This window comes from Lepisma saccharinum, chromosome 3 (genome assembly GCF_977018435.1).
Source record: "Lepisma saccharinum chromosome 3, izLepSacc3.1, whole genome shotgun sequence".
NCBI lineage: Eukaryota > Metazoa > Arthropoda > Insecta > Zygentoma > Lepismatidae > Lepisma > Lepisma saccharinum.
The window spans coordinates 137,171,538-137,198,907 of NC_139231.1; the positions used below are offsets into that span (position 1 = coordinate 137,171,538).

The following is a 27,370-nucleotide window of genomic DNA, read 5'->3' on the forward strand; positions in this document are numbered from 1 at the left end:
ATATATATATATATATATAAAATCAGTGGCGTGGTGTGGGACTTTTAAAAGTGTTACCGGTTATCAGTAGGACATTTAAGGGAGGAGCTGTAAGACTTGGGTGCCTCCCCACCTCATGCCCCCCCCCTCCCATATCTTCCAAGTAGTTCGTATAATATTATTCTGGTACGACTGCAATTCGATACTAGATTTTCGTAAAGTTATTGATCAGGAAAAAAAATGTTGGCTTAAGCACTGAAGTGAAATCGCAAACATTGGTTGTTGACACAATAAACATTAGCCTAACAAAGAAATATGTCATTTGATACTTACAGAAATATCTTCTATCGCACAATTACACACACTGTTCAGATAGGACGAACCCCCCACCTCGGAACTCGGAGCAAGCTCCATTCTGCTTGTTAATTCATTGACAATGTCCGAAAACAACACAAAGACAAAAGACAACTCTCACAAAACTCACCCTGCACAGTCCCTCCCGCCAACAGTTGTTTACTTTTGTAACACATGAAGCACCCCAACTTCCTTGCCCCCTCCCCTCTCAGCATCGGCGCTTCCGAAATAGCCAATATTTCTTCTCTTGAAACAAGATTTGCCCAAATCGCGAAACTAAAACTTATGTAGAATAGATGTAGTCTTCATCTGTTTCCTAACTACTCCCACTCCCATGTTTCGCTAAATCCACAGAAATCTCATTTCTGACAACACTCCTATTTCATATATTTTACGTTCCTTGCTACCTTTAAGGCTTTCGCTTTATAGGATAATTGTAATCGTGACGATGAGGATGCATGGTGAATTATTGAAATAAAATTATTATTTCTTTTTGTATGGAATTATTAATTTTTATAATTATGTAAATAAAATAAAAACAACGAAAATTGAAATAACCTTTCTTGCTAAGGATTCGAACCTGCGACATCTGACACTTCAGAGCATGCTAAGATAACAATCGGGAAATTATGCTTGTAAGTAATGTTTTCACCCAAAAACAGTTCTGCTACCTCAAAAACATTGCTTCAATCCAAAATTGTCGCATTCCTGCAACAATGTATGTCATTTGGCCCTGTTAACAATTATCACAAATTCCTGTAATCGAAATAATAATATATGTGTGAAATATAGAATTTTAGGTTGACATTTTTAGAAGGACAGTGGACCCCTTGACCATCCCCATCCCTCTCCTCTCCTTCTCGCCCATGATGTCGAAAAAGGACAAAGAGGACTTTTGTAATCGCTGATATTTAGTGTAAATACAAAATATCACTTGGTAGTTTTGCTTTTCCCCAGTGTGATTTGATTTTTTTTAAATTTTGATTAGGCATTTTTTGTCCACTTTATGCACAGTAAGGCTAATAGGGACTGGATCTACAGTTTAAAGTGGGATCCGAACCACTTGTGCCTCCACCGGGTATCGAACCCGGGACCCCTTAATTACAAGGCAAAAATGCTACCACTATGTCATCGTTCCCCAGTGTGAGTGGACACCTTCAGAGTAAGATAGACCGGATTAGGCGACTTAGGTCTTTTCTGTCAATTAAATATGGCAACACTGATCTGTATCCGGTAAAGATCACCGGCAACTGTGGTGGCTAAACAGGCATGGCAATAACCCGCCTCCTCCTCCCGCCGTAACAGTCTTTGCCACGATGCAAAGTCTTCCTTGCATAGGCTCACGGCCCTTTCCTCATGTTGCCTTAGGAGGGTACCGGAACAGTCCTCTCCTTCGCTTTTGACAATGTCAGAAAAAATGTAAGTCTACAATATTTACTTTACGACAATATTACCAGTTTATGTATGTAACAATATTTTAAGACAGGTTCTTCAATTCTTTATATTTTGCTGTTGTTACCTGCGGTAACAGCGGTTACATGCATGCCACGCCTCTGAATAAATATATATTATTGTTTGTAGAACAAACAAAAAAAAAACACTGATATCCAGAAATTGATATAACAAACATTTACCAAATCCCATAACAATGGAAATGTTAAACAAGCCTGTAAGTATTTTTTTTGTTAATTAAGAGCATATAACAGACAATAAGATTACCAATGGGCAGAAAATTACATAGCAAACATTTATAGATTTATATAAATTCCTGATTTTAGTCATAATGGAGCTGGTGTGATCAGCCTACTGCCTTTTCTCCGCATGGTTGCCCCAGGTACTCATTGATTAGAGATTGGGTGAAACCCTCAACTGCTTATTCAGGGATATTGTCAGGAAATATTTACTTGAGATTACCCACTAAGGAATCAATCCCAAGTGTCTTATGTGGAAATCAGTCTCCATAAGAATGTTACGGCCAGCTCACATCTGAAAAGAAAATGCAATTCAATTCCTGCAAGTGGAGCAACAGAATTCAGATTAATTTGTTTCTTCCTGTTTTATACCTATCAAACAAGGCCTTGTGGAGTTATTTAGCACCTTCGTTCTCTCCTGTTCATGTTTGTAAAAAAATTAGGTATGACTAAAGTAAAAAAAAATTACTGATTGAATGTGTCCCAAGAATTTAATATATAATACTCAAGAACATAGCTTGCTTGAAGAACACAGTTTCATTTGTCCTTTACCTAATGCATAATAACCAGGGTTTTTTCCTGAATGTTACATCTGGAGGGTGTAAGTTTATATTTAGGAGAGTGTAAGGATAAATCGAGAGCCAAAAAGACCAAAAATTAGGCCTTTGTGAAAAATTTAGGTGATGCATGCTCATCATGAATCCTGATGTATTAGGGGTCTTGTGCGGGGCACACCCAGATCCCACCAACTGCCATAACTAAATGCTAACAGATCTAAACCTGGCCCTCCTAACCTATAATTTCGCTTAGGTCTAATAATGCATATGTTAGTATAGCCAGATTTAGAACTCGTGGCATTTTGTTATGGCGTTTGATGGAAGCTAGGTGAGCCCCGCAACGGACCAAAAGTATTAGCTGCTAAACAAAATGTGACTTCTATCTCATAGAAATAGTGTCACAGAGGAATAGTCTTCCTCTTATTGATGATTCATTCTTTCATGTCACCATTTTCAACCATACAAGCTTTCACCCCTCCTATCTGATTCTTCCCAAGGTTCAATCCAGCATCCCACCACATAACAATTTTCACTTAAGCTAGCTTTCTAGCCAGTGGAAGTTGATGGTCTCGATGTGGGGGTGTGCACCTTAGCCTCATACCAGAAGTGCTACCACCCTGTTCAATTACTCATACCCATTTTTGCATTCTTTTAATGATGCTAATTGTATTGACAATCCAAGTTATCACACGCCCTTCACTGACAATGAGACTATGGCAGAATTGTAGATTAGGCACACACAGGAGATGTACTATGTGGTTCCTCCCAGGCAACATCGAATTCTACTGTGTTTCAAAGGCAACATACCTTGTTGCGGTAGCACTGGCAGGGATGATTCCATGCAGGTAAAACAGCGATAGCAAAGAATCAGGCAAGGCCAGGCCGGCTCGGTAGCTCAGTGGTAGAGCAATGGCACGGTATGCCAGAGACCCGGGTTCGAGTCCTGGTCGAGCCTGCATTTTTTGCTGAAAATTTCTAAGTATGGCAGAATTGTATCAAAAAAATTTAAAAATATGATTTATGACAACATTGAAATACCCTGTTGATTTTTCCATCGATTATGATAAGAATGATGTTATTTGATCTCTTTCATGATGTGTTGATAATTCAGCATTAGATGCCCTGAGAAAATCACCCACAATATAGAAATACCACTGGTTTTTATATTCACAAAATACTAATTCATGCATTCAAGAAAACAAAACTGCACATGCAAGCAAATTTTTTTCATACACTACCTGTACTGATAAACTACAATGTTTTGTAAGGAACAATATCACCAGTATTTTGTGTAATTGCCATCTTTTAATAATGTATACTATCTTTCCCCAATATAAATTCCTTCAGACAATCTAAGTTTAATGCCTCATGTACATTTTAGTGTACATTACAATTATTTCAATTTTAATGTACTTGCCCAATTTAATCATCACGATCAGGGGTAGACAAAACTAAAATTTTTCAGGTGCCAGCCCTTTTTTCTCAGGAGCCAGCTCCCCCCCCCCCCACCACCACCAAATATAGGCTAATAAAGTCTTGAATTTTACTAAGATAAGCTACGAAATGTGAACTTCAAACATTTACTTACGTGAAATTTAGAAGATTTCGCACTTCCGCATTGCACAATTTAATGGTTCAATCCTCGTACCCTTTTGTGAATGAAGACAGTGGATCTTCGAAATTAATAGGATTGAACCATTAAATTGTGCAATGCGGAAGTGCGAAATCTTCTAAATTTCACGTAAGTAATTTTAAACCGCGTTTACCGCAACCATCATGAAATCAAACATTTAGTTTATTAATTAATACAAGAGTGGATTAAAAGCAATTAATTCTTGGACAGGAGTGGTTTTCCTAAAGAAGGCTCAACTGGTAACAGCATGAATAACAATGCAATACATTCTAATGTGGGACCGTCTCTAAAATATAGCTGCAAATTTTAACATTTGGCTAGCAACAGTGCAAAAATTTATAATAACATATGTATTATTCTGATTTAATGATACAGCAAACACACAAACATTATAAAAACACATACTGTACTCATTATTAAAAAAGTAATATACTTGAAATATTTAAAAAACAATTGGAACTTTATTTAAAGATTCAGTTGCCAGGTGAAACATTTGCAAGCACCTTGTATTTTTCTACCCATGATCATGAGGATCTATGAAACCCAAATCAAATGCAACTAGTTCTGGCCAGCTACTTTACAAACATTATCTCAAATTAGTGGCATAAGTTGGTATATGCACCAGAGGCGAGGCATCCGGTTATCGGGAGATGCGGAGATGACAAAGCAAAGTTATGAAAATATTGCTTTTTAAATATTTTAGAGATGAAGTAAAAAATATGTCAGAATATTCACATATTTGAATGAAGTAAGTCAAGTGGCACCATTAAACAGTTAGAAATATGCAAGAGATTTGCTAAGTTTAGCACATTGAAAGGAGAGCAAAGTTCTATCCCCCCTCCCCCCTCCATGTCAAACCGTCCCACTATGTTTCCTGCTGAGTATAATGGTGTCAGGCAGGCCAGGTCATTGCAGCAGGTCTGTGAATCCAAGGTCCTTCGACCTCTTTTCCCCTCCTCTTGAAGGTCTGGTCATAAGAGCCCTTTTTTTCAGCCCCCTTGTTTACAAACATGACAGGGTTTCTGTGACGTCATCAAAATGAAACTTCTCAGAATGTCCTGCATTGTAATACATGGAACGTTCTTGTTTATAAGAGAAAAACACATATTAAAGAGCATCGCAACGCAACTTGCACAGAATACATGAAAGTAATGGTGAGTAGAAAAAAATATAAGTAAGCAAAAGCATAAATTTTCCCACGGTTAGTGCTAGAAAGAACTGAAAAAAAGGGGCAATTTTGGATCCTTTTTATTTCCTTCATAGTATTTCTCCTTTTAATTTTTTTTCGATCCTGCAGTTCAAATATCTATTTCGGGAAAAAATATTCTTGCTTTACAAACACAAAGTACTTCCTGTTTTTTTGTGTTTACTCTGCTTACAAATGACGAGACTGATCAAGATTTTTGTTCTCGAGGTGACAGACATACTTACTCAGACAGACCTTTTTCCTAACATATCTTACTTTCACACCAGGGATGACCAAATATATAAGGATTCCGGAAAATTTAAAATCACGATTCAGAAATTTTACTACCTGGATTTTGAAGGCTATCTGATTTTTAGAGAGAGAGGTTTAACAATTGTTCCATTTTTTCGGGTAGAATTTATTAAGAAAGTTTTGTCTTCCTTATGTTATAATCATATACTCCGTAAAAAGAAAATGGATTTAGCCATCTCTACTTATCAAGTCCAGTACGAACACTATTATCATCATTATCAATGTAGGAATTCTCCCCCGGTTGAAAGTTTGGCAAGTCTTGCCATGACTAAGTAAAAATGTCACGCTTCACCACTGATATGCACTGCACTGTTGATGTATAACGCATTGAATTGTCTGTTCTATGGCAAATAACTAAGTTCAACTCGGATTATTTAACTTTTCCATTGAACTTCTAAGTAAGAAATACAATTCGTAGCATCTAAATGACACCAAATCCTAAATTATCAATTCATTTTAAGTCCAACTGCTGATATTTTTCAAGTAACTCATAGATCCATGGCATATTTTTCTAGTAGCTTTATCAATGTATTCCCTATTGATGCAGCTGACCTTGATTGTTGTATACGGTGTCTCCAATAATTAATATTTAGGTCTTACCTCTGTTACAGTACCATTCTCCAGCACAGAGACAAGTGCATTTGATTCATATGTGGGATTCTCTCCTCTCATTCAAGAAGCATCAGATCTCACCATGACATCCCACCAGATTCCTAGGCCATCTTAAGCCCGAATCTCACGGAACTGAATATCCAGTAGGAATGCCCTAGTTGACACTGGACTGGCTACCCATTTGCTAGTTTTCACCTCACACGGAACTTGTTACCGTACTTGTCGATAGACTTTTGTTCCCATAAGACATTGCGCGGAGCAGAAAATCTCTGTAAAAATGGACGAGCAATTTGAAGAATGTTGTAGGAGAATTACTGTGCTTTGTGCTTTTATTAAAAATTAAAAAAGAAAAGTGTAGACTACAAATTGGCTTGAAAAAAGTATGGTAATCAATGCATACTGAACAAGCTTTTTAATTAACTCTGGTATGCATATTCAAAATTCATACATGAGATTCGCAGGATTCATTCACACACACACACACACACATAAATAAAAACATCAAACATTTCATATGCTTGTAAATAATAAGGATTTTAATTTCAGCTAGTCATATTTGTCACATACACATCTCATCGCTTTGCATAAATACCTAAATATTAATGAACTGAACACGAATGCACTGCACGTCATCTCTACTTTTTTTAAAAAAAAAATCAAGAAACAAACAAAAACAGCCAACACTCGGAAACCACAGACCAAAAACTCTTCTTTGCAAACTCACAGATTATCTTCACATGGCCAAACTTTGCTCTGATTGGTTGTTCAACAGAATCCAGTCGAGGAAAGTCAGTAGCAATTAGAACATGTCCTATTCCTCCAAACCAGTCAAGCAGCCAGCCAGGCAGTCATCACATCTGGGCAGGTAGTCAGTTCAGCGTCAACTAACTGGAAATCCAGTTCTGTGTTATTCGGCTTTTAGTGGACATTGAAATCCAAAGTCACCACACTTCTTTCCAGGTTTATCTCACAGGCACACTTCAAACTACACCAAGAATTGCAAAGTATTCTCAACTTCCCCTCTTTCAATATGCAACCTCAAAGGGCATTCACATGTACTGTACAATCACCTTTATAAAGTGCCACGTCAATGCATGCTATAAATGGGCATATGTCAAAGCCCTATGCTGTTTGTAACCCCTCATCCCACTTTGCTTCCAAAGACCCACCTTGCTGAACTCTCATTCCAGCTCCAGATACATGACTCACGCAGTCACTGTTGCCAACTTTTAGATTCTAAACTGTTCGAGGAGCATGTGAAATGTTCATCACATTTAATCAACTTGAAATTACGAGATTTCGTCCATGGTAGAATACACTTGTACGTATTACTGACACCTGTAACGGAGTACAAAGCAAGTAATGCAAAAATGCCATCGTAAATTCATTTTTAGAACATTGTGTGGCTTGTTCTACATTAAACTATTTTTTGAAGAACTTTAAAAATGTTGCTACAAGTTTTCTCTCTGGTGCAATTTTGCCTATTCAATAATCCTGACTTGCTTAGTGTTGTTATCCTTTATAGGGCAAAGAGATCGGTTGTTTTATTTTTGTAAATTTCAATCTGAAGGGAATTTTATCCTCAATATAGGTGTTATGTATTTCTTATTCAACCAGTACATTTGTGACATCACATAATGCTGAACACTAAGGCACGGCAGTCTATAAAAGATATCACAAAATCAGTATTTATACTACAAAAGGTTTCTGCATATTGTCATCTATTTCAACAAATCGTCGTTAACCCACGTTGTTGCGAGTTATCTAGTTCTACAGACTGCAATGATAGTAACACAATGTAAAATAATTGTTAGTTAGTATCTTGAGACAGGTGCAAATAGCTGGTGGTGTTGGCCCACACATTTTAACAAAATGAAACCAAAAAGATTTGCAATTTCAAAATCAGAAAAGTGATATAAAATGAACACAACACACAAACCTATATTTCAAGACCCTCAAAGCATATTTGGAGAATATGTGGTCGTCAGTTTGACATAATAATAAATTAATAGTTTTCCAAAAGAATCTATCGAGAAATTACAAAATCTAACAGTTATACAACTTTAAGGCCTCTGCAACTACATAAATTCAAATGTCTCCATGTGTAGTGAAATGTAATTGCCGTTGGCAAAACTGACAGTGGTACTCATGTCGGACTGAAAGAAGTACGTCAGGTTTCACGTGACTTCATAGTGCCCAGGTAAAGAGAAAAGCCCGACAGGTATCAAGGCCTGTGGATTCTTGTCCAGGGAAGCTCGCTTACGCAATGTCCAACACCGGGTTTGACGTGCATGTTGCAGATTAGTTTAGGTGCGACTCCTTGCAGATTGGTTTCTTCCGGGTCTCATGCAGGCCTCTGATTATAGTTCCATAGTTGCTACCTTTATAACTTATCACCAAAATAGGTTTAAGACTAAGTGGGATTGTTAATTCATTTTCCATCTTTTTACAACTGGTCCTAATATTTATGATACATTTTAAACATTACACAAATGTACACTAATAACACTATCCTACAAAATTCAGGTCACAAAAAAGTGTTTGGGATTTGAGCGCTGATTCTTATGATTTTTGATATGCTGATTCCAAATATGATCTCAATTTTTCTCTATCACGTAAGGATTTTCCACAAAAGTGAATCACAGCTGCAAGGAAAGAGCCCATTTTGCATATATAGGTTAAACACAAATCGTCCAATAAATGTAATGAGAAATACAAAACAGCTGCAAAATATTTTTAAAAGATTGCCTGTCTCTTGTAAGTGGATTGCGGAAGATCTCTGTGCAGCATCCAACAGTAGTCTGCTAACATGTTTTGTGTGCCACCTACCCTGGTACCCACGTTCCATCTCCTTGGTATTTTGACGAAATTTCTTCACCTGCCCACTGCTTACGGTACCCAGATTCTCGGGAAAGTAGTCCAAATGAGAATTCAGGAAGTACAATTTTAAACTCATGGAACAACCCAAATCTCTTAATTTTATCAACATGTTTTTCACAATACACTTGAATTCGGGATATTTAAAGTTCCCAAGACATTTCTGCACAACTTCTTTAAAACCATTCAAGGCCTCTTTTTCAACTGTTTTAATTGTAGTTTGAAAATCATTGTCCTTTATCAATTTCCTAATATCTGGCCCATTAAATACACCTTCTTTTAATTTCGCTTCTGAAACTTCCGGAAATTTTCTTTTCAGATACTTGAAATATTCTCGTTCACCCTCTTTTGACAGAGCTTTAACAAACTGTTTCATTACACCAAGCTTAATATGGAGTGGAGGAAGCAGTACTTTACTAGCATCAACCAGACTTTCTCGTATTACATTTTTATTCCTAGGTTGCAATGAAGCCCTAGGTGGCCACACTTTTTGGATCCAGTGATGGGCACTATCCCAGCTATCCCATTCACATAACTTGCCTGTTGTCCAAGAATCATTGAAATTATTTATACATCACCACATATTGCCCACCCATGTTCATTGTATTTCAGTGTTTTGTGAGAATTACAGATAGGTTCTCGTAGCATTTCTCCAGATACATAGAATGTCCAACTGGAACAGATGTATACGTACTACCATTATGAATAAGCACTGCTTTGAGTCTTCTCTTGGAGGAGTCAATGAATAGTCTCCAATCCTTAACCCCATACTGTATATTGAACCTCTCCATCATCCCAGGGACATTGCAGCAATATACCAGGCCCCCTTCTTCGGAAAAGTATGGAATTAAATCTGCTTCTCTCTTTCTAAACCATGAGAGAGAGGTACTCGGTGCCAATAGATTATTTTCTTTTAGTTGAGAACCTTGGAGATCTGCGGATTCTTTTGAAAGACCAGTCTCTCAAACAGTTTAGTAGATATATGAGAGAGGTTGAACTAAATCACGGAGTGTTTGATGTTGCACACAAATGACATCTTAGTTTCTGATTGGAGTTTTTAGTTCTGTCTAATACATAGTATAACATAATGTTGTGTTATAACTTCATTATTCCTAATTGCATTACACATATTTGTGTATTTCTAACAGTTATTTAACGTAGTTTAAGAAACTGCAGTGCTGCCACCTAGAGAGCAGATTTGTAGAATAGTACATAGTACATTGTTGGTTTGAAAAAGCAAAAGCAATAGACAAAAAAGGATTTTGACAAAACCTTACGTGATGGGATTTTTCTGATTCTTTTTCTGAAATCAGTAGCGGAATTCTGTAGGAATCAGCTATTAGTTTCCAAATACTTTTTTCATTGCAGAGTAGTGTAACCTACAGAATGTGTGGAAAGACATTAAACAGAGATGATATCTTTGACATAAACTTTCTTCCTATCCTGTGATGAGAACACTTACCATGTTGGCTTTGTTTACAGCTTGCTCACAGACAATCTTTCTGAGCTGAGACTCTAAATCATGCATGGGGTGGTGAAAATGTTTGATGAAGCCAATTATACACTATTCCTTAATAGCCTAATAGTGTGAAGAAAATATATAGCACCACTGGAAAACTTTGAGCATCTTAACACAAGAAGTTTCAATTTCCTTTAGCATTTTAAAAACATCTTAAATCTGTGATTTTTTTTAACAAATTGAGTAACACGTTACAGCACAATAGCACTTATTCAGCAGCTACCCAAAGTGTCGTCGATCTTTTATCTTTCTTCTTGAAAATGCGACCCTATTCGTGTGGTAAGTGTTTACTGTCCCCTTCATAATTTTATATTTATCCGCCCTTCTGGCACCATTTCTGAACCTATTTCTGAACCTATATAACCTATATATATACGTATGTGTGTGCAGTGGTGTATACTGGGTTAAAAACCTGGGCTATCACACTATATCATAGTGTTTGAATGGACAAAAATTTGCTGGTGGTGTGTGTTTTTGTATTTTTTAACTCATTTGGGGTGGCGAGTTGAAGTGATGTGACTGTGATTAAAAATATATACCTCATAAATAAAACATGGAAATGTACACTGACAGTAAGGAAAGGATTTCAAGAATTCCATTCTTATTTGCATAAATAAGAGGCCCATATTGTGAAATATTATCTAGGCCTATATATGAGAATAAATATAAAATTTCAACCTACCTATTTTCACGATTTTAAGTTTGAGTACTCCTTGTTGGTGCAGTGATAACGTCATTGCCTTGAAACTAGGGGGTTCCGGTTTCAATACATGGTGGTTTAGATACCACTTTAACTGTAGGTTCGATCCTCATTAGCTTATCTGTTCATAAAGTGGACATACAAAAAAATCCACAACGATTTGGAGCTTATCGTCATTCGTAAGCCGAATAGACAGCTTGTTAATTATGTCCCTCATTTCAGTTCACTACACAACACAGCACATATCATTCACAAAAATACAATCCACTCACTACTGTAGTCACACGCTGCCTCTAAATAAATTCCACGCACCAAGACCACTCGACGCGATCTAGACTAGAACTGGTACTTGTCATTTCGGTAATTTTTAGATGCACTCATAAACCATTCCCGGTCAGCCAACAATTTTCTACTCCCCTCTGTATCTCTAGTTGTTTGAAGGTCAACGACCTCTTTTTTCAATTCCTCTGCAAGTGTTCAATGATGTTCTTGTCCCTGCCATATGCCACACTTTCCCCTTGCCTGTGATAATTTGGCTTCAAAGTTCCCCATTCCTGGGAAAATTACATGCTGGGAAAAATTGGTTTGCAACATTGACCCAGACTGTTGAGGGAGTTCAGAGGGTTTTTTCTCCTGCCATATGCAACCCTGTTCCCTCTTCTGTAACAGTTTGGCTCCACAATTCCCCGATCCTGGGGAAATTACATGCTGGGAAAAATTGGTTTGCAACATTGATCGGGTGATCTTTATAGTAGCCCTGTCACGCTTGCCCGTCACTCCCGTGGAGTTGCCTGCTGGCGCTGGGCCAGCTGCCTTGCGAATTCAAAGAAAGCGGGCAATGTTTCCAACTCCTAAGAAGACAGGTTCATCTTCTTATTGAAATAAACAATTTTATGCACATTTTCTGATAGATATATTTTTCTGTATTTTGGTCACTGAGTCTGGACTTCGCAGATAGCCCCGAATATACGCCTCTGTGTGTGTCGAAACTTTGCTTTTGAATATCTCCATAAATTTCCACTTTGAATTGTTTAGAAATAGTTTATTGTTTTTTCCCAAGGAAATTGTTACATACATTCATTTACATACACACATCCAACATCATGCTTTGTAACTTCTCCTTTGAGTTTTCTGATTACATTGTTGTGTAATTTTCTTTCTGAAGTATTTTATCCAACAACGATTTACTTTCATGTGCAAGACTGAAGCTAATTATTATATTATTATAATTTAGGTATGTAGAAAGAAAAGTGTAGAAAAATATTTAATTGTCACAAGCACAAACTCTTTTTATTCAGTCTACATGAAATACAGGAAAATAGCATGCCCATAAAACTCATTATTGCTGGATACAAGTACTCTAGATATGGGGCTCCATGATGGAGTAGTTAGCACATGCACAGTCCAACAATTAAGTAATGAGACAGTTGTTATCAAATGGAAAGGAAACAAAATATTTGAACATTGGCTGTTTATTACTCAAAGTACATCCTTTCTGCATCAATACAGCAATTGCCATGGTTGACGAACGATTGAAACAACCTCTGCAGTCTTCATGTGGTATGACTTGAAAATTGGACGTCACTACCTGTTGGTGTTCTTATGTTCATCAAAAGTACTTAATTTCAGTAGCACCTTCACTTTCGGGAACAGGAAATACTCGCAGGGGGATAAATCTGGAGACTAGAGAGGATGATTGAACACTCACTTTTTTTATAGACTAGAAATACCTGGACAAATACTGTTCGCTGGTGCCATGCATTATCGTCGAGCAGGAACCAACTGCCCTGTTCAGGATACTGAGGTCGGACACGGTAGTTCTATTTCATAATCATTCAGAACACTGCGATAGTAATAGCGAATTATAATTTCACCCTCTGGAACAAATATATGATGAATAATGCCTTTGCTGTTGTAAAAAAAACACCACATTGTCTTCATTTTTTTATTTTTTGACCTGCATTTTCTTGCCTCTTGGTAAATATAGCAACTTCCATTCTGGAATTTGTTGTTTTGTAGGAGGACCATAGTGAAAATGCTCGGCAATGTCCTTCACAATAATGGAATTCAAGAAATGTTTATTCTTGCAAGCAGTTTTCAGAATGTTTTTGATGAAGCTTGATGTGCACTAGCTGCTCCATAGTGATTACGTAAGGACACCCTTACACATCTCTCACAACATGGCAGCATAATTCTCAGCATGCACATGGTAAGTTCGTGAGGTGTTGCCAGGTTGAAGGTTATTTATGGACCACACTACACCCTGAACACATTACTTTACAGATAAAATCGACACATGGGTCAACATAAAATCAGTCTCATTATTTAATTGTCGGACTGTATAGTGCTACAAGCCAGTGCTAGGTTTTAAAATTGGATGAGGCAGTTACGTCGACACTTGGGGTAGCTATCACTGCCATCTCCAAGAGGGTTGGTTGAGGTCATACCCCCCCCTCCCTTTTAGGGCAAGTATTGCAAAAAAAGAAAGAAAAGAATGTCAGAGGCAGGAAAAAATGGCAAATGAGAATGACAACTAAAAAGAAGTACACGTAACCCTCCTCTTTCGAAAATACTGGGCACGCCACTGGTAGCAATCGATGTTCATTGTTGAATGCAGGATTATTCAAATTGTCTATACTGACTCATATGTAGAGTGGGATGCATAAACATTACCAAGTAAATTGTATATTCCAATATTCATTCACTTAGTTTTATGCAACGCAATGTTCAAAAATTCGTAGTGTGTGGGAGAATTAACAAAAATAGTGATGGATAACTTCCATTTATGAATCACACAGTGCAATAAAACTCTCCTAACTTGAGGCCATTACGTTTATCATCATCGTAATTCAGTGGCGGAGCGTGACCTTTCCAACAGTGTAAGCCTAGTATGACGAAGGCTATTTCCCGTTGTGCTTATTTTTGGGCTGACATGGTTAGTGATTTATCCGCACACATCGCCCCCCCCCCCCCCCAATGTTTTCAGAACACTTCCCTGGAATTTTTCACTAAATTAAAAATTCTGGATATCTGATAAATAAGTCAGTGTTATTCCTATCACAATATCACAATGTCACAGTATCGATAAAAAATATGCAAAGTTAGATAAAATGAATAATAATAATAATAAACAAATGAAAACAGAAGGAAACAGAAAAGTGCTGAATACTTTTTACAACCGCATAACCAAGTATCAGCTCCGTACCATGAATCGCAAAATCGGCGCACTTTATTTTTCGTTTCTGTTACTACTTTATTTTTCATTTCTGCTAGAGAAGGAAGGGGTGGGCCTACCTACATCCACAAGTTTCTTCTTGGCTAAATCCTTGCTGAACAACGGCGTCTTCAACAAGTTCTCCACCCCACCGCACAATCACGCTCATTTTATTCCATAATGCACTTCACTATCACAACAGCACAGGGACGGACGACAGTCCGCTTTTCAATAGATGGAATTCGCAAAAGCAATACCTCGAGACTTTAACAAACACACAACAAGAAGGCGGAAACAAAAAGAAACCAGATCCAAAATCGGTCACTGCTCAAAGCAGTGATTTTTTTTAGTAAAAAAAAATACAATATAAAATATAAAAGAAATGCTCACAAATTGTAGGGATATATCCAGAAATTTATATCACAGGACATGTAAGTGCTTTCTTAGGATAGTGTAAAAGCAAATCTAGCAGTTAATCAGTTTTCATTAACATTTATTTATTTATTTAACTTTTTAGTTAAATTATTACCAGCTGAGTTCATACATAAACGGAAAACAGAGATCTTAATATTTCTAATGTTTATGCTCTCCTACAAGCGAAAAACAGAAACAACAAGAATTTAGTACATCAATGTGTATCTAGTTTTCCCGTATCCGGCTCATATCTAGGTTTCTCCTTTTTCCCCTTCCTGTAATTTTTTTGCTTCAGAAGTCGCTGTTCCTAGAAAAAAAAACCTCCTTGAAGCACCACCGGCTCAAATTTCCTTTGCAGTCAACCTTTCATACCCGACAACGCTGGAACCCCTCCTTTGCAGGACCTGTGTCTCGCTGGTGCGTATTCAGTGAAGCCAACCCAAGCATAATGGTGCTAAATCTCGCACAAGTTTAAAAAGTCGTTTGTAACAGTTGGGCTGAAAAGTTCGTAGGCTAACATAGTAAAAAATATTTTTTTGACAAAATTCGATTTTATTATTCAATATAGTTGCCTTCGAGAGCGATACAACGATTATAGAGGTCATACAATTTTTCGATGCCATTTTTATAGTACGATTTCTCTTTAGCCTCAAAATAGGCCTCAGTTTCGGCGATTACCTCTTCATCAGTGCTAAATTTATTTCCAGCGAGCATTCTTTTAAGGTCTGCAAAGAGGAAAAAGTCACTGGGGGCCAGATCTGGAGAATATGGTGGATGGGGAAGCAATTCGTAGTCTACTTCATATAATTTTGCCATCGTTTTCATTGATTTGTGACACGGTGCATTGTCTTGATGAAACAGCACTTTTTTCTTCTTCAAATGGGGCCGTTTTTTCGTGATTTCATCCTTTAAACGCTCCAACAACGCTATGTAATAATCGCTGTTGATGGTCTGGCCCTTTTTGAGGTAATCGATGAATATAATACCATGCGCATCCCAGAATACTGATGCCATAACCTTGCCAGCCGACTGTTGCGTCTTTCCACGCTTTGGATTTGGTTCATCACGTGCAGTCCACTCGGCTGCCTGTCGATTGGACTCTGGAGTGTAGTTATGGAGTCATGTTTCATCCATTGTAATATATCGATGGAAAATTTCGTGTTTATTACGGTTGAATATCGCTAAACATTGCTCCGAATCATCAAAACGTTGTTGCTTTTGATCGATTGTGAGCACGTGCGGCACCCATTTTGCACACAGCTTTCGCATGTTCAAATATTCATGCACAATATGTCCAACACGTTCCTTTGATATTTTTAAAGTCTCAGCTATCTCGATCAACTTCACTTTACGATCATTTAAAATTATTTTGTGGACTTTTTTGATGTTTTCGTCGGTAACAGCCTCTTTGGGCGTCCACTGCGTGCATCGTCTTCGATGCTCATTTCGCCTCGTTTAAATTTAGCAAACCACTTCTCAATGGTTGATTTTCCTGGTGCAGAGTCCGAATAATGTTTATCAAGCCAAGCCTTGGCTTCAACAGTATTTTTTTTCGCCAAAAAGCAATGCTTTATTAACACACGAAATTCTTTTTTATCCATTTTTTCACAATAACAAAAGCTGCTTCACTCACAATGCTATATCTCACGAACTAATTATCCGGCAGCTGTGAAATTTATACACGTATCTTTTGAAGGTTAGTACTAAGTAAAAATCACATGGATTTAATTCTAGTAACGCCATCTATGAGTCAGCCTACGAACTTTTCAGCCCAACTGTTAAGTTGGAGATATAAATAAAACAACAGGCCGCTTTTCGTTGTGGTTGAATTTTCTCAAACTTTTCACATAACGTCGAACCCATGCCGTTGGTTGAACCATTCGAATTTATATTTGTTTTTGTTATAAATTGATATTTATAATATGAAAATCCCAGAAGAATTTAGTAGTATGTAGTATAATTTCGGAGTTTCAACGACACCATGGACGTCCAGAAGGGGAAAAGGGGAGGAGACACTTCCTGAAAAATGAATGCCCACCATTTTCACACATATAATTTCATTTCTGTCACATCAAATTGTTAATTATTGTAAGGGCGTTGCAGAAAAATGTTAACTTCAAATTGAATTTTGAAAAGGGAAATATACCTAGTTTACCCCAACCCCTGAAAAAAAAAAATACTTTGCTTAATCCTCCCTGGTGGAAAGAAATACTGCGGACGTCCATGAACAACACTTTTTCTAAACATGAGGTTTGCAACGCTGCTGTAAGCCTCTGTCCGTAGGTTTACACACCTAGGGTTTCGACGTGCTCTTCTCCATCCAGATACGGTGGGCGACGGTAGCACTGCTCCTTCGCGGTCAGAAATTTGTAAGGCAACATTCAGATGGCTTACAACTTCCCCAAGCAAAAGGCGGGAGTTCTCATGTGCCATCTGGTGCTGAAGTGTTGCAATCTAACAAACAGGATCTCGAAGACTGGTATCGGGCCGAGATGAACTTTGAAGTTTTTACGAATTTTGCCATATAATTACATACATTTTACTAGAACTAATAAAGTGTAAGCCTGGCTTACACGGCTTACATGGATGCTCCGCGGCTGTCGTAATTCATACTTCATAGCACCCCCACCCCCTCCTTGCATACAAAAACGTATAGATTGCAGTGTTGTTAACTACACTAAAAAGGGATTGAGCGATTGCAATAAAAGTGATAATTTGGCAAAACCTGAATTCTGTTTATCACTGTCCTTTGTTTGTAAATAATCAGAAATTATGCGTGACTTGCAGCAGTAGATAGTATTTAAGATTGGTCATAACATCACAATGAACCTCATCATCAGAATTATGGATAGAACGAGATATGAGAAAACACAAATTTTAGGTTTATGCTTAGGTTGACTGAAAATTTCACATTGTAGTCAAAGTATTTGGTTAATCAATATGTATATAGCACAAAGACGGTTATAATAGCGACAAATGAAATTATATTGTGCGACTCAACCAATCTATACTTTCTAGTGTGTTTATGGATGTACCCAGACATTTTTCCAGGGGAATATACTTTTTTTCAGGGGTAGGGGGGGGAAACAACATTAAGACATGTTTTAAATATTTACAAATTTTTTAAATGTCTAATTTTTCAGGAAGAACATCTACAATTTTAATGTTTGAGCAATATCATTGTACCAATATTTAAACTTTTGCCATCATAAAATTTTGAACAATTTTGGGGAGGGGGGTGCTAATGACTCTCGTTGTCTTGTGCTAGATGCGCCCATAATTATTTCCTCGTCTCAAATAAACAATGATAAATAAAATGGTATCAATTAGGTTCCTGAAATGTTCCGAAGGAAATTGATGTTTATATGTCTGAAATTTTGATGTGTTCAAAAGGTTCAAAAATGAATTGCTATTATAGTCCTGAAATCTGGTATGAATCTGTTGTATATTATCTAATATTTCAATGAACAAACAGTTTGAAATTTGCCTTCGGATCTAACGATGCATCGAAACTATGTGGTCTTCTACATGGTGACCCCACATCAGTGACAATTTCATTATAATTATCATCAAAAGAATTTCTTAGAAACTAAATCGCCATTAAAGTTTCCGACACCTTATGTCTCCAGTACACAGTGTCCAAAGCTTGCTTCTGAAGATGGAAAAAAAAGAACATCTGTGTGCTTGAATATTCGGTGAAAAACTGCAAGAAGGAAACAAAATGCAAACTTTTCCAGGTTTGCTAAGTGGCCCTCTACAGATTCCAATTCCAAAACATATTTTTCTCCAAGTTCATTGTTGTGGTCGATCATTATAAAGCAATTCACGTAGGCTTTCTTTCTTTTCATGCACAGTATTTACCAGATGAAATGAATAGTTCCACCTGGTAGGGCAGATGCTTAGGAGACGGCGTTTCAGGAACTCTTCTAAATATTTTGCACATTTTGGCAAAAAAAAAAAACAAAAAAAAACGACATTCTGAAATATTGGATACACTTTGTGACAGTTCTAGGTTTAAAACGTGTGTGTAGCAATAAACAAGAACCGTTTCAGGAAAGGATTCCTTCAAGATTGCTTGCACTCCATTCAAACCCGTAGCCATCACAGCAGCTGCATCATAAGTTTATGCTATAATCTTATCAGAACAGCCCATATTTGATACATTTGCGACAATGACATCAGCAACAGCTTGGCTCTTGTTTAGCACCAATGTCACAAAAACCAACAAATCTGTCGACCATGTGGCCATCTTGAATGTACTGATATAGCATTGACAACTGAGATTTATTTGTGACATCAGTTGTCTCATCAGCCATGATTGCAGCAAATTTCGATGATGTGATTTCATTCTGTATTTTGCTGTGAAGAGCATGTCCAATAGATCCGATCAAGTCATTTTGGATTCTGTTCGAAAAAAACTGTTGCCCTTTGAAGATGATTTTTTAGTAAAGTGTCATATTGGACAGTGTAATTAAGAAGTTCTACATAGTTACCCCGATTCGCTGAATTTTCTGTTTCATCGGCACCAAGAAATGCAAGTTGTTGTTGGCCTAAAAAGCAAGCTGCGTTTATCAAGTTCCCCGTTTGTTTTTAAGGTTTTGTTATGCACCAACCTCTCCTTTCTAAGTGCTCGCTAAGTTGAGTTTCGATTCTCACATTGCCAAATGTAGATAAGGCAGGATACACTTTAATGCATGTTAGGGAAGTTTCATGCACTTTTACTTCCTTGGTAAATCCCCATAAATTACAGAAACCTGATTTCGTCCAAGATGAATTTCTGTCTGTCTGAAAAGTAGGCAATTCTAGCAATAAAGTTTGTTATTTGTTGTACTATCTGTCAACCAGTAAGTCTTATCATAATTAGATGATAAGAAATGGTGCGTGTAATCCTTCTTCTGTTGTGATCTTTGAAGAGGTGGAGTTTGTCGACCTTTCTTTATCAGTGCCACCTTTTTTCAAATGTCCTGCAAGCAAATGGTTTTTGAAGAATGTTGGCCACGGATCTTGACTTTCTTCGGACATTCGATTTGTTACACACAGGCACACACACAAACACACAACAAACTTTTTTGCTTAATAACGCACTATGAAAACCTTCACGAATTGCAATAGCGCTCACGTCCACACTCACAGCTCGGAACGGAAGCAACTATTTTAACCAACTCCCGTACCCTCTTTTCACTAAGGGTCACAATACATCGTTGCCATCGTCTCATTTCAGTTCTTCCATCCCACTGAAACACGAGAGAGATATATTCTCTCATCTCTTTTGTCCAGTGATGTCTTGGCAGGTTCATTGGCAGGAAATGAGGAGAGCTAGGAGAAGGGGAGGGGGAGTATTCACTGTGATTGCTACTGCTTCGGTGTCAATGGTCCTTTGAGACCTAATGCCTACCAAGGGACTTCTTTTTTTAGGGGGGGAGGTAACACGTAAGCAAGGAATCGAATCTCATCATGGCTCTTTCTCAGACCGGAGCCAGTACATATTCTCAAATAGCTCCCAACACGATCAACACACACTTTGGTGTTCCCATTAGGAATCAAACCTAATACCGATGACAGCAAAAATGATTTAATTTGACTATGAAGCCACAGATACTGGGTTCGATTCCTAGCCTAGGCATGGGTGTTTTTGTGTGTCCCTTCATCAATTTTATTGTATCTTCGTGATTAGCCAAAAGGAACAGAAAAGCGAAGTAAAATAAACCAAATCTTAACAATCAATCAACGATTTGATTTTTGTTGTTTAGAATTGCCGTTTTGCCACATTTGGTTAATCTCGGGGTTGATGATGGGTGATGATATGATGAAATTGATGAAGGGATACTCACAAAGAATGCCCATACCCAGGTCAGGTTTTGAACCCAGGAACCATAGGATCGTAGCTTACTGTGATAACCACTCCCCCATGGAGGTCGACCAACGCAAAGACGAGAGAAAAGCTCTCACTATTCGGATACGCATGTATCGGTAAAGCAAACTGCACTTTTCGGCAGTCGTATTTTTCAATTGGATTTTTGAAACACCATCTTTGCATATGATTCATGTGCTTTTATAAATATTTCGTTACGAGCTAAGGTTCTTGTCTCAGGGCTGGTCCCTGGTGACACAATTGGGGCGTTAAACCTTAGTTGTACCAGATTTCACCCTCTGTATTAGAGGGTAGGACCTGTTGACCAACGAGCGATGACAAGTCAGAGATAGAGCAGTTAAATTAAAGAAACACTGATTGAATAGTTAAGTGACTGAGTTTATTTGGCAGGTACTCCAATAGATTATTAAGAGGGAGAAGTTAGGGGAGAAGGATTAGCACCATAAAGGGACAGGTACTTATCTCCGGATCGCCTGGATGCTGGAACAGTCGGCTGGGCGCTGGTCTCATTGCTGGCTGGCCTGAGGCATCTCGCCTCTGGACAGACCCCGGTTTGGACAGCCCTGTAGATGATTCTTCCCGTCCGGCACTGTCAAGCTCTTGTGACCCGATCTCGATCCTTTGCATGCTTGTTGGCTTCTCCTCCTGAGGCAGGTTGTTAACCCCATTTATAGTGCTCTCGGGAGTTGAGAAATGCTTAGGATAGGTTTTCTGGGTATGGCCGGTAACGATTTTGTATTGCTTGATTTCCCTAAGTCCTCCATTTCACAATCTTGTTACCGAAGATCCGGGCTCGAGCCTTGACCTGTCCATGAATGTTTCTTTGTAACACCCTTCACCTTGAACAGGTGTTCTCGTGTTACCAGCCAGGTTAATTCTATGTTGGCTCCCAACGTTTCGAGCACATACATTCCTCTCATCATCAGGGAACCAGTGTAGGATTAAATATATGACAATTATGGTGCAGAATTTGGATTTTGTCTTCTTATTGGCTGCAGCTTTGTTTTTATGGAGGAGCCAATTCCAGGCATGACTGAGCTGGAGTCTGGCGTCCCTGTTGAGATTGGTACTTCCGTGATATGGCTATGGCTTCTTTTACTCGTCGGTCCCAGTAACCGGCACATTTGCCTATTATTTTGATGTCGGCAAATAAAACCCTGTGTCCCACTGTAATGCTGTGTTCTGCAAGTCCTATTTAATTTAATCAACGTTCATCATCATGGCAGAGATTAGGTAAAGTGTTGAAAGAGCAACGCTAAGTAACAAAAATACAAATTATTTCCTCCCAATGCATGTGCAGGGCACTGCGAACAAATCAGGAGTCTAGAGTTCTCCGTTTATGATTGTCTCTCATGACTTCCATAAACTCATTAGCTACTTATCATCACAATTAAATTTAATACAGCTTGAAAAGTATGGGGAGGTGCCAAAAATTCAACATAGTAAAAGGGGAATAAACTGGTTACAAAACTCTTCAATAATAGTCATTTGGTTTCTGGAGCACTGGGATACATATTTCATTCCAAATTATTTCATTATTCACTGCATAGTACAAAAGATTTGAACAAGAATGCACGTTCTTCACAGTTTCGAATCCTGGCTTGGGCATGGGTGTTCTTTGTGAGGTTCCTTTATCAATTTCATCGTATTATCACTCATCCTCATCTTCGCGATAACCAAATGTGGCAGAAAAAGCAAAGTAAAATAAACCAAACCAACAACAACAAGAAGAACGCAAGGCTCATTCAATATATAACCAGAAATATGTTGTGACAAATATTTACTACAAGCACCAAAGGAACTACAGTACTATGTTTCAACATAGTCCCCCACCCTAGTTCAATGAACCTATTCCAAAGCTTGATAAAGGCACTGATTCCAAAGAAAAAAAACTTTTGCATACGTGCACCACTGACTGGACTTCGTCGTCATTCTGAAACCTCGATCCATTTAGTCCATCTTTCAGTGGACCAAAGGTGTGGAAATCGGAAGGTGCGAGATATGGCGGTGGGGTAAGCACTTAAACTTTAGGTTCTCGATAGTAGACAATGTGATACTGTCAGTGTGTGGTCTCGCATTGTCATGGAGCAAAAGCACACCAGTGGACACATCGTCTCTGCAGAATGGCTGGTTTCAGTTTTTCACACAAAAGGTTGGAGTAGGTGGTACTGTTTACATTATGATCTCTGGGCATGTAATGTTCAAGAATTGCTCCCTTGTGGTCCCAAAACAAAGTTAACATGACCTTTACGGCACTCCATTGAGCATGCACCTTCTTCGGTTTTGGAGATGAAGGATGTCGCCATTCCATTGTTGTCTTCTTACATTCTGGTTCATAGAAATGAACCAAATTTTGATCTCCAGTGACAATACGATGAAGAAATGCCTCACATCAGCTTCATAACGGCGCAACAGCTCCCTGCATACATCAACACATCTCATTTCCAGTGTCAGACGTTTTGGAACCCACCTCCCTCGCACTTTCCTGAACCTCAGTAAGTCATGATGGTGCTAAATCTCGCACAAGTTTCAAAAGTCGTTTGGAAGTTGGGGATATAAATGAAAGAAGAGGGCCACTGTTCGTGGTACTTGAATTTTCACAAACTTTTCACGTATGACGTCGAACTCATCCCATTGGTTGAACCATTCAAATTTATATTTATGTTTGTTACAAATAAATATTAATAATATGTAGATTGCAGAACAATTTAATTACGGAGTTTAAACGACACCATGGACGTCCAGAAGGGGCAAAGGGAGGAAGCCCTTCCTGGAAAATAAATGTCAACCATAAAAGAATATATTTCACACATATAATTTCATTTCATTCACATCAAATTATGTTCATTATTATAAGGGCGTTGCAGAAAAATGTTAACTTCAAATTGAATTTGTGTCTTTTGATGAGGCAACTTTATTATGGGGGAAATATACTTAGTTTACCCCCACCCCTTTTCTCCCTCGTGGAAAGAAATGCTGTGGACATCCATGAACAAAACTTTTTCTAAACATGAGGTTTGCAACACTGCTGTAAGCCTCTGGCCATAGGTTTACACACATAGGGTTTTGGCCCGCTCTTCTCCAACCAGACAATGGACCTTGCACCTAGATAGGGTAGGCACTGCTCGTTCGCGGTCAGAAATTTGTAAGGCAAAATTCAGAAGGCTTACAGCTTTCCACAAGCAGAAGGCGGGAGATCCCATGTGCTGCCTGGCGCTGAGGTGTTGCAATCTAACAATCAGGATTTGGTGTCAAACACTGGTATCGACCCGATTTGAACTTTGAAGTTGTTTACGAATTTTTGCCAAATAATTACATACATTTTACTATAACTAATGAAGTGTAAGTCCGGCTTACATGGATAACATTACTTCATAAGATATAATGCTTAGTGTTGGTATACTGCTTAATTTATTTGGAACAAAAATATATCGAATTCACATTTCTAACTTCTTGTCACAGGAAAATTTTACTTTAACAAGTTAAATTTGCACCGAAGATAAAATTCACGTAATTATTGTTATGGGTTACTAAAATAATGATATTTACCCCAAGAAAATGGTGGGGGGTGGGGAGGGGAAGGTGAGTTCTTTGAAAGATGAACTGTATTATATTTAGGGAACGGAACTTTATGTGCTAAAAAACTCAGAAATATTTATTTTTTATGTGTCATAAATGTTGAAAATATGTGATAAAAACAGGAAAATATGTGACAAAAATAAAAAACATTTGGTAACAAAAACAAACTATAAAATGCATTTTAAACACCTGAAATTAGTTTCTAAATGATTACCTCTTAGCGAGCTATTTTTTGGAAGAGTTGCAGAGGATCACCATAGCTTTTCCAAATTCTCCATTGTAAATCTGTGACTATTATCTCTAAAAAGCATCTTATATTGTGAGAAAGATCGCTACACGTCACAAGAAACAATTCTTGCATATTTGAAGCACGAAATGTCACTAACGCTGAAGTTTTCCAAAGCTTCCTCTTCCTCTACTTCACTTTTCAAAACACGTGCAATTTGGCACAAAGTTTGAAAACCTTGGTTTTTCCCAAAAAAATTCTGTACGTTTAGACATTTGCACTCGTGCGTTAGATCCAGTGAATTCTTTCAGTTTTGTTTCTACTATACGCGGACGATTCAAGCTTTCGTATGGAATTGGAGAGAAAGGACAGGTTTCTTGAGATGTATGCCAATTCGACTTTTAAGGAGGGCTCCATCAACAGTTCTTGCAGAATTCTTCTTTGTCGACATCATTTACAACAGATACAATTTTTTCAAAGTTCTGGGCATAACATCTGCATCCAACCAAGTGCCTCATCGCGTAACTACAGGTGTAGGGGGAAGGGGAACTTCAGGACATTTTTGTTTAAAAATGTCTATTCTTCTAGGCGACTTGATAAAAACTTTCTTCACATTTGAAACCAGTTCATCGACATTGGGATAAAGAGCTCTTATCTTTTCACATATTCTATGCAACGCATGAGTCACACATTTAACGTGCACCATTTTGGGGTAGCTAACAGCAAGGCCTACTGCATGTAAGCTGCAGCATCTGTCAAGAGAAGAACATTGTCAAATTTTATGCCTTCCGGCCACAATAGCTGCATTGCTTCATTAAAAAGCCTTGCTATCGTTACGTGTAGCCAGCCCCAGCTACTTACAGCTATTTTCTCCCAATAGGATCGTAGGCGAGGTGCCAGAAGTCTGCCAGCGAGGGTGCTCAAAGAGAAAACAAACCTAGCACTCTCGATATGAAAGAGGTGCGGAGAATACACATTTTTCCTTCGAGAATTTCGAGGTAGATGAAGTCAATGAGCGATTTTATGTATTTACAATGAAAATTCGCAAAATATGTATTTACATACGGAAAACTGGAAAATATGTGTTTTTATGTAAAATAAAATTTGCTGTGTTGACATATAAGGCTATGATCAGAATTTTGGCAAAAATGAGGGTCTCTATCTTATCGCAGAAAAAACATTTATTTACCTAAAGTTCCTTTCCCTAATTATATTATCGCCTGAGCTTAAGAATTTCTAGCTAGGGTTTTGTAATGTCTTGTGAAACTAATTGAATCAGTCATATGGCTTGAGCATGTTATTTGGTTTGCCAAGGTTGAATTTTCTATCTTTATCTTAAGTTGTGTAACAATTTCTGTTAAATACTCAAATTGTGAGTTTTATAATCCCACTCACAAACACTATTTATATGCATATTTACATAATTTGATTTACTACATTTAACCAATCAATATGCTAGCTTTAAGTTTTTTCGAAAATCGAACAATTAAAAAATATGGACTGTTTAACATGGTATTTAATTTAAATAGACATCAATTATTATGTATTCATCCAACTATTTTTGGGGAATTATGATGAACGATTTTAGGTTGCGATCTTGAGTGATGGGCACCCGCTGTTTAGGGAGGAGGGGCAGATGTATAGTGTTCAGTAAAGCTAAGAGAACAGTTGCTTTCGGTAGACACGCTGTAGTAATTAAATACTTTGTGAGGATTACGATATGGTATGAGGGTGCGAATTATATGATTTGGGGGGGATGCACCATAGGCCTTGGGGGGGAATGGGCAGCTCTGGTCCAGGGTATACTACATGGAAGTGAGGTTGACAATTCAGTTATCACAGTTGAAAATCTTCTGCTTTCCCAATTGCATTACTTGCATCTGGAAATTGTATAATTTTATTTGGCATATGCTTCCGTATAATTCCATTTATTTCCTATGTCGTCATTTGATGTATTCATTTTTTTCCCTTCCTTGTGTCCATCTCTCTATCTCATCTCTGCACCATTTCTCTCAATTTCTTTACCTTGTCTTTCTAACAGCCAGTGCTCAAAATGAAGGGGGATGCGGCAGCTAGCTAAATTTTTGCAACCCTCCTCCCTCCTACCTGCCTCATCCTCACAGTGTCAAACCATAGAAGCATCCCCCCTAGCTAACCCTAAGGTTCAATCAAACATCACACCCAGCTAACACTGTCCACTTCATCATTGCTCACAATTTATCTCATTTTATGTATGACCCATTTTTAATCATATGTTCACTTATTGCTGTTCCTGGATATTCTTCTTACATATCCATTAAATGTTCTTTCAATCTTACGCATACACTTCTTCCAGATTCACCAATATAATTTTTCTCGTAATTAATATTTATACCTCATGCACACTTAAATGATTATTTATTTCACTCTTTTTATACCAAGCAAAATATTTTTTCTATTGCTTGAGGAGTTTCATGGTGTGAAAATTATACTTTTGAAAAGGGTGAAGCAGGATGTGAAAAGTATTAACATTTTCAAATGCTAATAACTCAGAACCTACAAGTAATGAACTTTTACTCTAAGTAGTTTATTGTAGTTGTTACAAACTTAACAACATTATTCAACAATGACCAATTTTACTTTACCTGCTTTTCATATTGCAAATA

General features: G+C 37.8%; 1 protein-coding gene and 1 non-coding gene across 8 annotated transcripts in view; both read left to right on the forward strand.

Annotated features, from left to right (window-relative positions):
* The window catches only part of Eip74EF (Ecdysone-induced protein E74), a 776,515-nt gene that overhangs the window by 338,171 nt on the left and 410,974 nt on the right, over positions 1–27,370 (forward strand). The gene's annotated exons all lie outside the window — the stretch shown is intronic.
* On the forward strand, positions 3,466–3,536 carry TRNAT-GGU (transfer RNA threonine (anticodon GGU)). The gene has a single exon. It is a non-coding gene; the product is annotated as a tRNA-Thr (tRNA).